Source organism: Panthera tigris, chromosome D2, assembly GCF_018350195.1.
Source record: "Panthera tigris isolate Pti1 chromosome D2, P.tigris_Pti1_mat1.1, whole genome shotgun sequence".
Taxonomy (NCBI): Eukaryota; Metazoa; Chordata; class Mammalia; order Carnivora; family Felidae; genus Panthera; species Panthera tigris.
The window spans coordinates 1,043,249-1,055,485 of record NC_056670.1 but is presented as its reverse complement, the minus strand read 5'-3'; the positions used below and the strand labels follow the sequence as shown (position 1 = coordinate 1,055,485).

At 40.9% G+C, this 12,237-nt stretch overlaps 1 long non-coding RNA gene across 1 annotated transcript; it reads right to left on the bottom strand.

Annotated features, from left to right (window-relative positions):
• Positions 1–1,804: 1,804 nt before the first annotated feature.
• Positions 1,805–3,764, bottom strand: LOC122231970. Its single transcript, XR_006209285.1, has 3 exons — positions 3,693–3,764; positions 2,373–2,480; positions 1,805–1,949 (listed from the first exon to the last, which is right to left on the bottom strand). It is a non-coding gene; the product is annotated as an uncharacterized LOC122231970 (long non-coding RNA).
• Between the last annotated feature and the right edge of the window lie 8,473 nt (positions 3,765–12,237).

The window sequence follows — 12,237 nt, the reverse complement described above, 5'->3', positions numbered from 1 at the left end:
AGCCCGATGCGGAGCTCAAACCCACAGACTGAGATCATGACCTGAGCCGAAGTCGGACGCTTAACTGACTGAGCCACCCAGGCGCCCCTGCTCTCAACTATTTTAAATGTCAAATCCAAATGTTGCAATTTAGGATTAATAAAATGTTGCTTCTATTTGATAAATTGACTCATTTACCTTTAGCCTCACCAGCCTAAGTCTCTCATTTTACCCAGTGACTGAAATCTAAGTGAATGCCATCCTCAGGATATGTGCTGGGGTATTTGAAGATCTCTACTTATATTCAGCCCTCCAGAAAGTTTCTCAATGGTCGAAACTCTGCAACGGTTAGGACAGACTTTCCAGAATGAGTAGCCTCACTAAAAAAATTCTGAGCACTCACTTAAAAAAAAATTATCCATAAGCATTAGTGCAAAATTTATCCTTTATGAACTGTATGATTTATTGTACCTTTGTGATTAGTTATCAGATTTAGTAAATAAAAATATAAGACATCCAGTTAAATTTGAATTTCATATAACAAGTGAATATGTTTTTAGTATAAGTATGTCCTATGTAATATTAGAGATACATCTACCTACCTTTCTTTCTAATATGTATCATCTATCTATCTATCTATCTATCTATCATCTACCTATCTATCATCTATTTATCATCTATCTCTCTATCTGACCATTTATTACTTGTCTAAAATTTAAATACAACTGGGAATCTTGGATTTTATCTGGCAGTCTTCTGTGGGATATTGTTTTAACCCAGGTCATTATGCAGCTTCTTGTTCTAACATCTGTCCTTGCTCCCAACTCTCTTTTTCCTGCCCATTCTGGTCAGTCTCTGCTTACATTTCTACTCTTAACAACCATGTGGTACCTCTGGCCAGTTTGCTCAGACTGGTTACCCAGAGTCAATTCTTTCTCCGTGAAACAGAATACTCTCCTAGGCTTAAGCCCCTCATCTGATTCATTCAGTAATCTCAGAACCAGCTTGTTTTCTGTTGCACAATCTTTTTGGAAGTTTGTCTCATTACATATGGTTTTCCTGGCCTCTTTCTGCCCTTTAACAAGGAGCTAAATGATATCACTGTCTTAAAATGACATTTTTGACATGACAACATCTTGAGTAATTAAAGGAAAATAATTAGTTGTTACCATGTTCAGTTCTTAACCCAACTCCTAGAAGGAAGTATAGAGGAAAGGGTTCTTGACATCAGTCTTGACAATGATCTTTTGGATTTGACACCAAAGGCAAAGGCAAAAAAAGAAAAAAATAAAGAAGAGGCACTTCACCAAACTAGAAAAGCTTCTATACAGCAGACCAAACCACCAATAATAAGAAAAGGCAGCCTACTGGGTGGGAGAAAATATTTGCAAATCACCTGTCTGGTAAGTGGCTAATAAAACTCATACAACTCAGTGTCAAAAATCATAATGATAACCCTGTTTTTAACATGAGCAGAGAAACTGGATATTTTTCCAAAGAAGACACACAAATGACCAACGGGGACATGAAACTGTGCTCGACTTCACTCACCATCAGGGAGTGTAAATATCACCTCACGCCTGTGAGAATGGTACAAATAAAAAAGACAAGAAATAACAAGAGTTGGCCAGGGTGTGAGGAAAAGGAAACCCTTGTGCACCGTTGTTGGGAATATAAATCAGTACAGCCTCTGCGGGTAACAGTGTGGAGGTTCCCAAAATGTTTAAAAATAGAGCTACCGTATGGCCCAGCAGGCCCCCTGATGGTTAGTTGCCCAAAGAAAATGAAGACTGGAGATGAGAAAGTTCCCTGTACTCACACGCTCACTGCAGCGCTGCTCACAACCGAAGTGTCTTAACAGATGAACACACAAATAAGACGTGGCGTGTGCGTGCACGCGCGTGTGTAGTGGAATATTCTTCAGTCACGAGAAAGAAGGAGATCTTGCCCTTTACGACAAATAGGTGGACCTTCAAGGTATCAGGAGAGAAAGACAAACACTGTATGATATCCATTATACCTGGGTTCTAAAAAAGCAGAACTCATAGAAAGAGACCAGAATGGTGGTTACCAGGAAGCAGGGGGAGGGGATGTTGCCAAATCTTCTCACCCTGTTATGTGACATGATGCAGGCGTTAGCTCACACTATGGTGCTAATCATTTTATAATATATGTGTATTAAATCAACACGTCGTCCGCTTAAACTTACACAGTGTTACATGTCAACTCTATTTCAATAAAGCTGGAAAAAATTAACTCAAACGTATTTTAGTATCTGGTAGAATTATTCTTCCCTGCCCCCTTAGAAGTTAGATGCGGTCATGTGACTTTCCCTTAATGAAATGTTAGCAGAGGTACCCTTGTGAACAGTGAAAATTCAAAGCAAGACTTACCACCCCTCTTCCTACGGCTGCGTGGTTCTGGAGGGCATGTTTTTAAATGGAGTGTCTGAGTGACAGATTAGCAGAACCTCCTTGGTGACCCAGTTTGGACGCACAGCACTGTAAGAAAGAAATGTCTTTCAAAACTTTAGGGTCATCAGTATATGGAATAAACCTACCTCATGCTGATGCACATAGCCACTATAGATCATCGGAATCACAGAATCGGGCAGGCTTATACGTCTGAGAGGAACTATAACTAGTCAGTCACTGCCTCCTTTATTTCGAAGCAGTGAACCAAAAATTAAAGTCATCCATTTAATTTTAAATAGAAACTACAGGATAATTTTTATTCATTTCAGCTGGAAAAATACATGAGATTTTATACTCCAGATCTCCATCTTCTCTAAAATAAGGGCACAGCTTTTTTCATTTCACGCAGCTCTAAGAGGACATAACTAATTTTAGAAGCATCACTCGACTTACTATCCCGTGCACATTTGTGGCATTATCTGCTAACCACCTATAAATGAGTCTGTCTCTGATAAATTGCCTACATACTAATTTAAAATTAATAATCTACATAATTAATTATATTTTATTGAATGAAAGCCCTCGATTTCTATCTACACTAACAGTAATATGACATTCTAAATTACCATGGTTGTTATTAATAAAATGTTAGTGCACTCGTTTATGCACTTTAAGAAAAAAATTAATAGGCTTGTGACCAAATATCTAATATTCAGACCCTTTACAGCAGTCTACATTACATTTAACCAACATGATCCCTTTGAAACAGTCTCAATTTGTTTGACTTGTTAATGGCTAGCGGAAAAACTCATTACAAGAAAGCATCACCTGTTGAACGTACTCACAGTAGGAAAAACACATTGACATCCTCTGCTGTGCTTATACCTGTAACTTAGTTTCCCTACGTTGGGGTTTGGCACTTGGATCGCCATTTCTGATGCCTGATGCCTGTCTCACTCATCTTGTTTTCTACTACGTATTCTTCTCTCTTAGGTTTCAGAGAATTTTCCTCGGTTTTCATAGTCTAATATAATCTCTCAAGTCCCATTAGTATTTCTTATAGTTTCTCTGGGTTCCTTCTTAGTCGCTTTTAAAAAATCTTAAAATACTGATATTTGAATGAAGGCAGTGAGGAGTCAGACATGCACAATATCCTTAAACACATATTTATGCCATATGCAATCTTTAAAAACTGACACAGGTGTAAGTTTGCAACTGGTAATCCTAACTTTCATCCAAAATGAACAACTGTGGAGAAATACAGGCAGTTTTTACATTCAGTCACTATCTCCCGCTCACCTCTCAACATTAACGGCTGTGGGATTCATGTGATCATGTTATGCCCGGAATTCGTGATCCCCAAAGACCACTAGGGAGCCGAGTCCGATGCAAAAGCAAAAGAGCCTTTATTCAAGCTAGCTCGAGCTCAATCCCCACCTGCACCGACGCAGCGGTGAGATACCAGGGAGAGAGAGCGAGTTTCAAAAGGACAAAGGTTTTATTGGGGCCTAGGGGCAGTTGGTGAGGTAATGGCTGTGGCCTCAGCCGATTGGCTGGGGAAGGGTGGTGGCCTCGGCCGATTGGCTGGGGAAGGGTCGGAGTCCTGTTCCGCAGGTCGCTGGGCGTGTTTTGATCAGGAAGTTTGAACGGGTGAGCGGGAGGTTACTCAAGGGGAGGAGGCGAGGTCTGAGGTTTCTGCGGTTTCCCGGAAAAGGGGTCATGTCGGGGACACAGTCACTCAAGGTGGAGGACACAGAACAAGATGGAGTCGGCCGGCGTAGGCCCGCCCTCTCAATCACTGGAGGTATGTGTGCAATTTTTAACACATCAACTTTGCACACTTGAAATTATGTGAGTTTACGTGCATCATCTTTTCAAGGGAAAGGAGAATCCCACATTCATTCCCGCATCCCTTGTATCAGAAACCAGTTGGGAAAATTCGGAAGTTTGATAAATGTGTTTTGAATGCATGTTTGCTTTGGTATCTCTGTTGTGCTTCAGTATAACCAGGCACAATACTTGAATTTAATGGAGGCATACTTTGGCTCTTCATTTCCTGATTGTTTCCTTTTATTTTCACACTAGTTCTTGCATTTTGTGCAAACTCATTAATTCTAGGCTCTTTTCTCCTGCTTCTATATAAGGCTGGGCCATATCTCCTGGGCTGACTTGGGTCTACCCACTCACAGGGGGTATAAATCACCTTGCACCTGAAAATAATGTGTGAAAAGGGTGCCTGAGCCTTAGTTCCTGAGGCAGTTCATGAGGTATTTCTCCCTTTATGGAAACTTTCCAGTTACTATGCAATTCTAAAAGCAGGTCATGAACTATTTCTCTAGATGTTGAAATATTGAGAACATATAGGTGGTGAGAGTCACATATTCATTTATTTAGTTGGTCATCAAATATGTATTGAGTATTTACAATAAATAATTCAATATGTTCCTTAAAATGATTAAAGCATGGACCCTGCTGGAAATTAGCTCATCATTTATGAGGGGAAATAAGACAAGTGGATATATAGAACAAAATTAGATGCTGCTAAAAAAAATACCAAGAGAACTAAGTCAGAGCAAAGAGAGGAAACAGGGAAGCCCGTTGAGGAAGGGAAACTCAGAAATGAAAGATGTGGCATTTGAAATAGGCCCCCGGAGGTGGATATGACTCACAGGCAGAGATGAGTGAAGGGATCAGAGAAGTACATTCGAGGAAGAAAATAATAAATGTGGTCAAGCACGCAGAAAATTTGGGAAATGCTCTACTATATGAATGGAAACATGGCTGTAGATGCTGAGCCCAGAAGAGGTTGAATTTCAGTTGAAATTTTCTGAGATGTATTTATAAAGAATTGAGAAGTCACTGAAAGGGATTTGGTCAAGAGACTGGCATAATCAGTGCATGTTGTATTATTGTAAATCTGTTGACAGTGACAGAGTAGGGGGAGGGAAGAGAGAGAAAGAGAAGTTGAGTGTTGCAGGGCCTGGGCATTTATAATTTCCCAGGTGACGACAAATCAATAAGTAATGGTAATTAACAAATAATGAAGACTTGACATAAAGTAGTGGCAGTTTTACTCCAAAACTGTCGATAGATTTCGTTACACTAGGGTTTCATCCATACTGTTGTTTTCTAGCCCAACTCACCTGTCCCTCTGACAGAAACAATCCCTGAGTTGTTCATGTAAATGACTGATTAGATCGTTTTCATCTATAATCTTGATGCCACTGTTCAGACTCCAGCTCCTCCCATCCCACCCCCCCTCACCTCTTCCCTGGTGGACTCACTACTTATCAATATTCCCAAAACAACTCAGCCCCTCCTCTAACTCCTTTTCTTGCTTTGATATTTGATATGTAAATGTTTTCAATCTGAGTGTAGTTGGCACACAGTGTGACCTCAGTCTCAGGTGTACGACATAGTGATTCAACATCTGTGTTACGCTGAGCTCCCCACAAGCGTGGCTACCATACGTGACTGACACAGTACCAGGGACCGTAACTCCTCTTCTCAATTCACGCTATTCTCTTTCTTCTCCACTTGACTAGCTTCTACATCAGTGAGTCAGTTTGGACATCTTAAGTTGTAGAAAACAGAAAACAATTTACCAGCTTAACCACTAATGGGAATTGATTGACTCTTAGAGCTGACAGGTAGGTTTCATGGCTGAGTTAATTTACAAGCTCTATGTGGACAGTAAGGACTGAGGTTTTTTGTTTTTTTTTTTATTTTACTTTTGTCCACCTGAGCAGAATCTGTAGCTATCAACATTATTCCAAATTCACTCCTGCCTTCTAAACAGATTCTCTTTTTATTATCTCTCCAGTGTCTGCATTATCTCAACAGACTTACCTGATTTTTCAACACACCACCACTTAACATGACAACTTTAATAACAGATGCTCTATAATAACATCAGCGGTCACAAATAGACCATATTAATTAGGGGGAAGTCTAATATCTCATAAAACCTTTGAATCTTCCAATATCTGCCTTTCTTGTAAGCCCTCTAAGAATGAAAGCCATAAAGAGTAATTAACTATTTGAATAACATTTTTTCCTTCTGTTCTTTTTAGTGCCCCCTAGGCTTTTTTATTTTTTTATTTTATTTTTTTTAAATTTTTTTTTAACGTTTATTTATTTTTGAGACAGAGAGAGACAGAGCATGAATGGGGGAGGGTCAGAGAGAGAGGGAGACACAGAATCTGAAACAGGCTCCAGGCTCTGAGCGGTCAGCACAGAGCCCGACGCGGGGCTTGAACTCACGGTCTGTGAGATCATGACCTGAGCCGAAGTCGGATGCTCAACCGACTGAGCCACCCAGGCACCCCCCCCCTAGGCTTTTTTAGACGGTCCCGATGAGCTCTCAGCTCTCAAGCAGTCCCACCGACCACTTTACGTACCGCCATTTGCGAAGCAACATGCTTTGGTGGAAATCTGAGTCTTTGAATATCTCAGGGTGAGTGAAGTTCCTTGGACAATTTAGGATCAGGAACACCTTCTCCCTGTATTATTAGTTACGGGCACATCTGCAACGGTGGAAAGAGACCAGAAGATTCTAAGGAAGCATTTCAATATTTTAATCTTTTGAAAACATCTCTCTGCGGTGGACTGCAGCGGGACGCTGCCCACACCCAGTGGTGCTTCATAGCACTTCCTAAGGCTCACTGGCCCCCAGTCTTGTTCATGCTCAACGCTTGCTCAGAAACTCCAAGGACCGCAAGTGTTACAGAAGACCTCTGGGGCATGGGTCCCACTGTGATTTGTCCAGAGGCTTTATCTCCGGAAGCGGCCAGTTCAGCAGCATGTATTTACTGTGTTTCTTTCTTCATACCGCCTGTGTGTGGGGTAGGGACTGTGACTCTCTCCCCTTTCCTGGTGACACAGCTGAGGTGTCTTAGGGCTGAGTCGTTAGCCCAAGTCAAAGAGCTAGTGAAATCAAGAGTGCGGGGTTTGACTCTGCTCTGTCTGAGCAGAGCTAACACTCACAGGCATAACCTTTTCATTCATTCATTTGATACTTGTGGATCATTCTCTGCATGACGGATGCTTCTATAGAAGACTTGGAATAAGTGATGGGTAAGAGAAACAGGAACGTGACTCCAAGGATTGTACTGAGGCTGGCCTATAAATAAATAAATATGTACATACTTAAAAATACGGTGAAATAGTATATTGTGTGTGGAGAACAAGGCAGGATGATGTGCTAAGAGGGAGGAGACCCTGTGGGCAGGGAGCCAGGGAAGTCCTGTCTGTGAAAGGGTCGTTTTGACAGAGCTCGGAGTGGGAAGGAGTCAAACACCTGGAAACTAGGGATGAAAAATTCCAGTGGAAAGTACGACCTTGACCTGAACAAGAGGCTGAAAGTGAGATGGTGTGGCTGGAGCAGGGTGGGGTAAACAGGAACAGGAAGGCAGAAGCCTGAACAAGGTTGAGTTTCGTTCTAAATGCAGCAGGAAATCCCTGGTGCCTGTCGGCAGGATGGGGGACCCCGGGCTGCTGTGTGGAGCGGGTGGTGAGGACGGGGTGGAGGCCCTGGGGGAGCAGCGCCGTCCAGGGGGAGAGAACAGAGGCTGTGACAGGTGTTAGCAGAGCGGATGGAAGGAAGTAGATAAATTGGGAACGTGTTGGTAGGATTGAAAGGGCTATTTTACTGGCTCCCACCAAAATGGATATTCTACAAATCATCACAGGATACCAAGAAAACACTTGTCACTTGTGAAAACATATTTTAGTGACTTCACAAGTAGCTGCTATCCCATTATACTTATGCTTCAGACTGTAGAAATCCCTCCTGTATGTGCTGTCATCATTAGGCCATTCACTGAGAGTGTCTGTAGTACTCACTCATTCTGGTGTAAATAAAATGAAAGAAAAGTGAAATTTTAAGATCCTTATTATAGCTGGAGAAATAGAATTCTTAAAATTTATAAGACCTCCACCTTATTGAATATACTTCAGAAGGTACCCCCTCCACATTTCACTATATTATTTTAATTTTAATCATAGGATTAAAAAAGGAAGCTGTTCTTTCTTAAAATTGAATGCAGAAGTATATTTTGATATATGTGTGTGTGTTCTGTAAATTCAATTAAGTGATTCATGTGAAGAACTATTCCAGAATTCTTGCTCTTCTTTCCTAAATGTTTAAAAATCTTGTTTTCCTTTATAGTCTCTCCATGGAGTTTAAGTAAATTGAGTCCCAAACAAAAGGATACATTTTCAGTACTATCATCTGAATTAGGGAATCAAATAGTTTCATATATCTCAGACAAAAATGCACCGTAGGCTCTGGGATATGAGTTGACCTTATTTACAAGGTAATAAACTAGCTTAGTGTAGTTTCATGGATGCTGGCAGAAGACACGAGGCTCCCGGGTCAGAGACCAAGGATGTTACTACTCATAGCAGGGCAAGTAGTGCATGCGTAACGTCTGTGTTGAGGCCCGCTGATCCTCAAGCCCCATGGGAGTGATGCAGAGGGGCCCCGGTGGATGGTGCACCAGCACGGGGTGCGTGTATCATAGTTCACTCCTTTTTATTGCCAAGTGCTATTCATGGTATAAATGTACCAAACCTGGGAAACACTGAGATTGAGGACTCATCCCTTTTACAGTCATGGCTAAGAGAGTCTGCTGTTTGCATCAAGGAAAGGCATCATGTCACCCCTCAAGTTTGCATGTTGCAAGTACAATCCTGAGAAATGACCAGGGAAAAGGTAGTCTGAGCCCCGCAGTCTTGATATAGTCAGCAAGAACATGGCTTAGGGCCCACAGCAGATGGCTTCTACCAGCAGCACATCCATACTTTACGTAACTAGGATTCAGTCTAACAGGAATATAAATAAACCATTTAAGTGAATATAATTAGTGAGGGCCAATAAATTGCAATATGATTTATAAGATTTCTAACTTATTTTTGTCACTACAAAAATTGATGAAATAGTGACAGTGTTTTTGCTCACCATAGCCTAGTATTCCCTGGAGTTTCTACCTCCTTGGTCTTAAATTTACTTCCACTGCAATGTCCTTCAAACTTTTCCCATTTATTTTTCTGAACCTGTGAGGTCTACAGTAATTAATCTTACAAAATATCTGTGTTATAGTATCTCCACTGGCACCCCTGGATTGCAAATGCATGAAAGTAGCCTTGACCTTGTTATCCAGGTATTCAGTTTATAAAGACATATATCCAATATAGTTTTGATTTTTATAGATTTTTCTATTCATCTCTTTGCTTCTGAAAACTTAGGCAGTTTGGGGATATAGTCATAGACTTTGAGAAACTTAAACTGTAAGATATTTTAATATTGTTTGGTTTTGTTTTCAATTATTTCATATGACTCTGGGAAATCAAATGGTAGAATGATCCAAGTGACTTATATGAAATAGAAATCTACTGTAGAGATTTGGCATTAACTGCCAGGGAAACTATTCAGGAAGACTGGGGACCAAAACCTGGCCCCTCAAAACCACAACTATGGTCATTGGGCTACAGATGTAAGGGGAGTGCCAGGTGAACTCTGTTGGTCTACATAGGATATCCTCCGTCCTACGTTTCCTTGTATCATCTTCAACACATCTCTTCTAAGACATTTGTACAGTCTATTTTCCCTACTGCTGACACTGGAGTCATTGTAAGGCCCAAGTCCTTATAAAAGGCCAGCATTCTTCTTGTGTAACATTTCAACCATTTCCTTAGGAGTTGACCACTCAGCCTTTACTTAAGGATTTCCAGTAAAAATCACAATTGTATAATGGGCAGTCATTCATCTATCACATAAATTTGGGTTGAAAACTGAGACTAATCCGCCTCTCCAAACTTTTATTTTAATAAGTTACTTTTTATTTTGAAATAATTGCATATTTTCATGTAGTTATAAGAATGATACAGTAGAATCCTGTATACCCTGTCCCCAGTTTCCCCCTACGATAACTTCCTGCAAAACCATCTTACAACATGATGACTGAGATGTTGACCCTGGTCAGAAAATACAACCCTGTGTTCACGGTATAGGCTTCCCTCACATACGCAACCCCTCCCTCGCCTTGACAATCATCTGTTTTTCATTTCTGTAATTTTGTCACTTCAGGAATGTCGTATCAACGGAATCATATGTTACACAATCTTTTGGAATTAGTTTTACTCACATGGTGTGTAAATCTGGGGATTCATCCAGACAGCTGTGTGTATCACGTTTAGTTCCTGCTTGTCCCTGAGTGCCATTCCACGGTATGGATGTAGTTTGTTTAACATTCACCCACTGAAAGGTTTCTGGATTGTTTCCAGTCCGGAGGCTGCTATAAGCGGCTTTGTACAGGATTCGGGGTGAACATAATTTTCATTTCTCTGGGACAAATGCCCAAGAACACAATTGCTGAGTCATATGTTGGTCGCACATTTAGATACGTTTTTCCTAGCGACTAGGCCATTGCATATTTCCACCAGCAAACAGAAGCCATACAGATTTTATGAGCGCTTGGTGTCGTCAATAGATTTTGCTTTCCTCACTGTGCTGGTTGTGTAGTGATATCTTCTTGTGCATTTCCCTAGTGGCGGGTGATGGTGAACGTATTTTTATGCACTTATTTGCTAACTGTGTATCCTCTTGGGTGAAATGTCCATTCATGGATTTTGTCCATTTTCTAATTGGATTTAAAATTTTTTACTGTTGAGTTTTGGGGGCTCTTTATGTAGTTGAGGGATGAGTTCTTTTGGCTGAATGTGTGATTTGCAGATATGTTTCACCTGGTTTAGCTTGTCTATTTTAGCTCTTATCAGTCTTCTTCAGAGCAGAAGTTTTAGTTTTGATTAAGCCCAATTTAGAAAAATGTCCTTTATGGGTCAGGCTAATGGCTAAGAAGTCTTTACCGAGCCCCTAGAAACTTGAGATTCTCTCCAACTTATTGTTTCATTCCCCAATTTTATGTTTTACTTTCCAGTCAGTGATCCATTTTGAATCAATCTTTGTATAGGATTTGGGACAGGCTGAAGCTTAATTTTCTGCCTATGGATGTCCAATTATTCCATTGCCTTCTGTTGAAAAGGCTATAACTCCTCCCTTGAATTGCATTTTGCGTTTGTGAAAAGTCAGTTGGGCATATTTTTATGGGTTTATTTCTGGGCTTTCTATTCTGTTCCATTGATTGAAATCTTTTTTTGCCTCTGCCAATATCACAGAGTTTTGATTATTACAGTTATAAAATAAGTCCTGAAATCAGGTAGACCAAGTCCTCCCACTTGATTCCTCTGTTAAAAAATTGTTTAGCTATCCTGTCTCATAGTCTTTCCATATTAATGTTGCTGTGATTTTGATGGGAATAGCGTTAAACCTGTACATCCAACATTGTACTGAATCACTTTGATTCTGACAGCCAGATTGATTTTAGCTGCAATAGTCTCACACACACACACACACACACACACACACACACACACACACAGAAATGATGGTCATACTTACAGATTAGCACAGCCCCTTAGTATGAGAACCTTAGGCCTTTAAATACCTTTAAAATCGACCCCAAGAACTGACAGATGGGAGTCTTTCTGTTCTTTTCTGAGGCGGTCCCTGTGCTTGGGAACCCGCTGACAGCTACCTGACAATTGTTTCTCCTTTGCACAGAGGAATGAGAACTTCTTTGTCTTCTAGACCTGCTGACTCCCTGATGGGAAGTTATTTCTGGAGGACCTATGGTGGATCTTCTCTTCATGGCGCACTTGTGGCCACTCTCATGTATCTGAGGCAGGCCGTGCCTCCTCCCGCACCCTGACCAAGGTCAAAGCCAGGGATACACCAAAGTAGCAGTGCTAAGAGGTGGGGTTTTTAGCTTGTGGAGACAGTGGT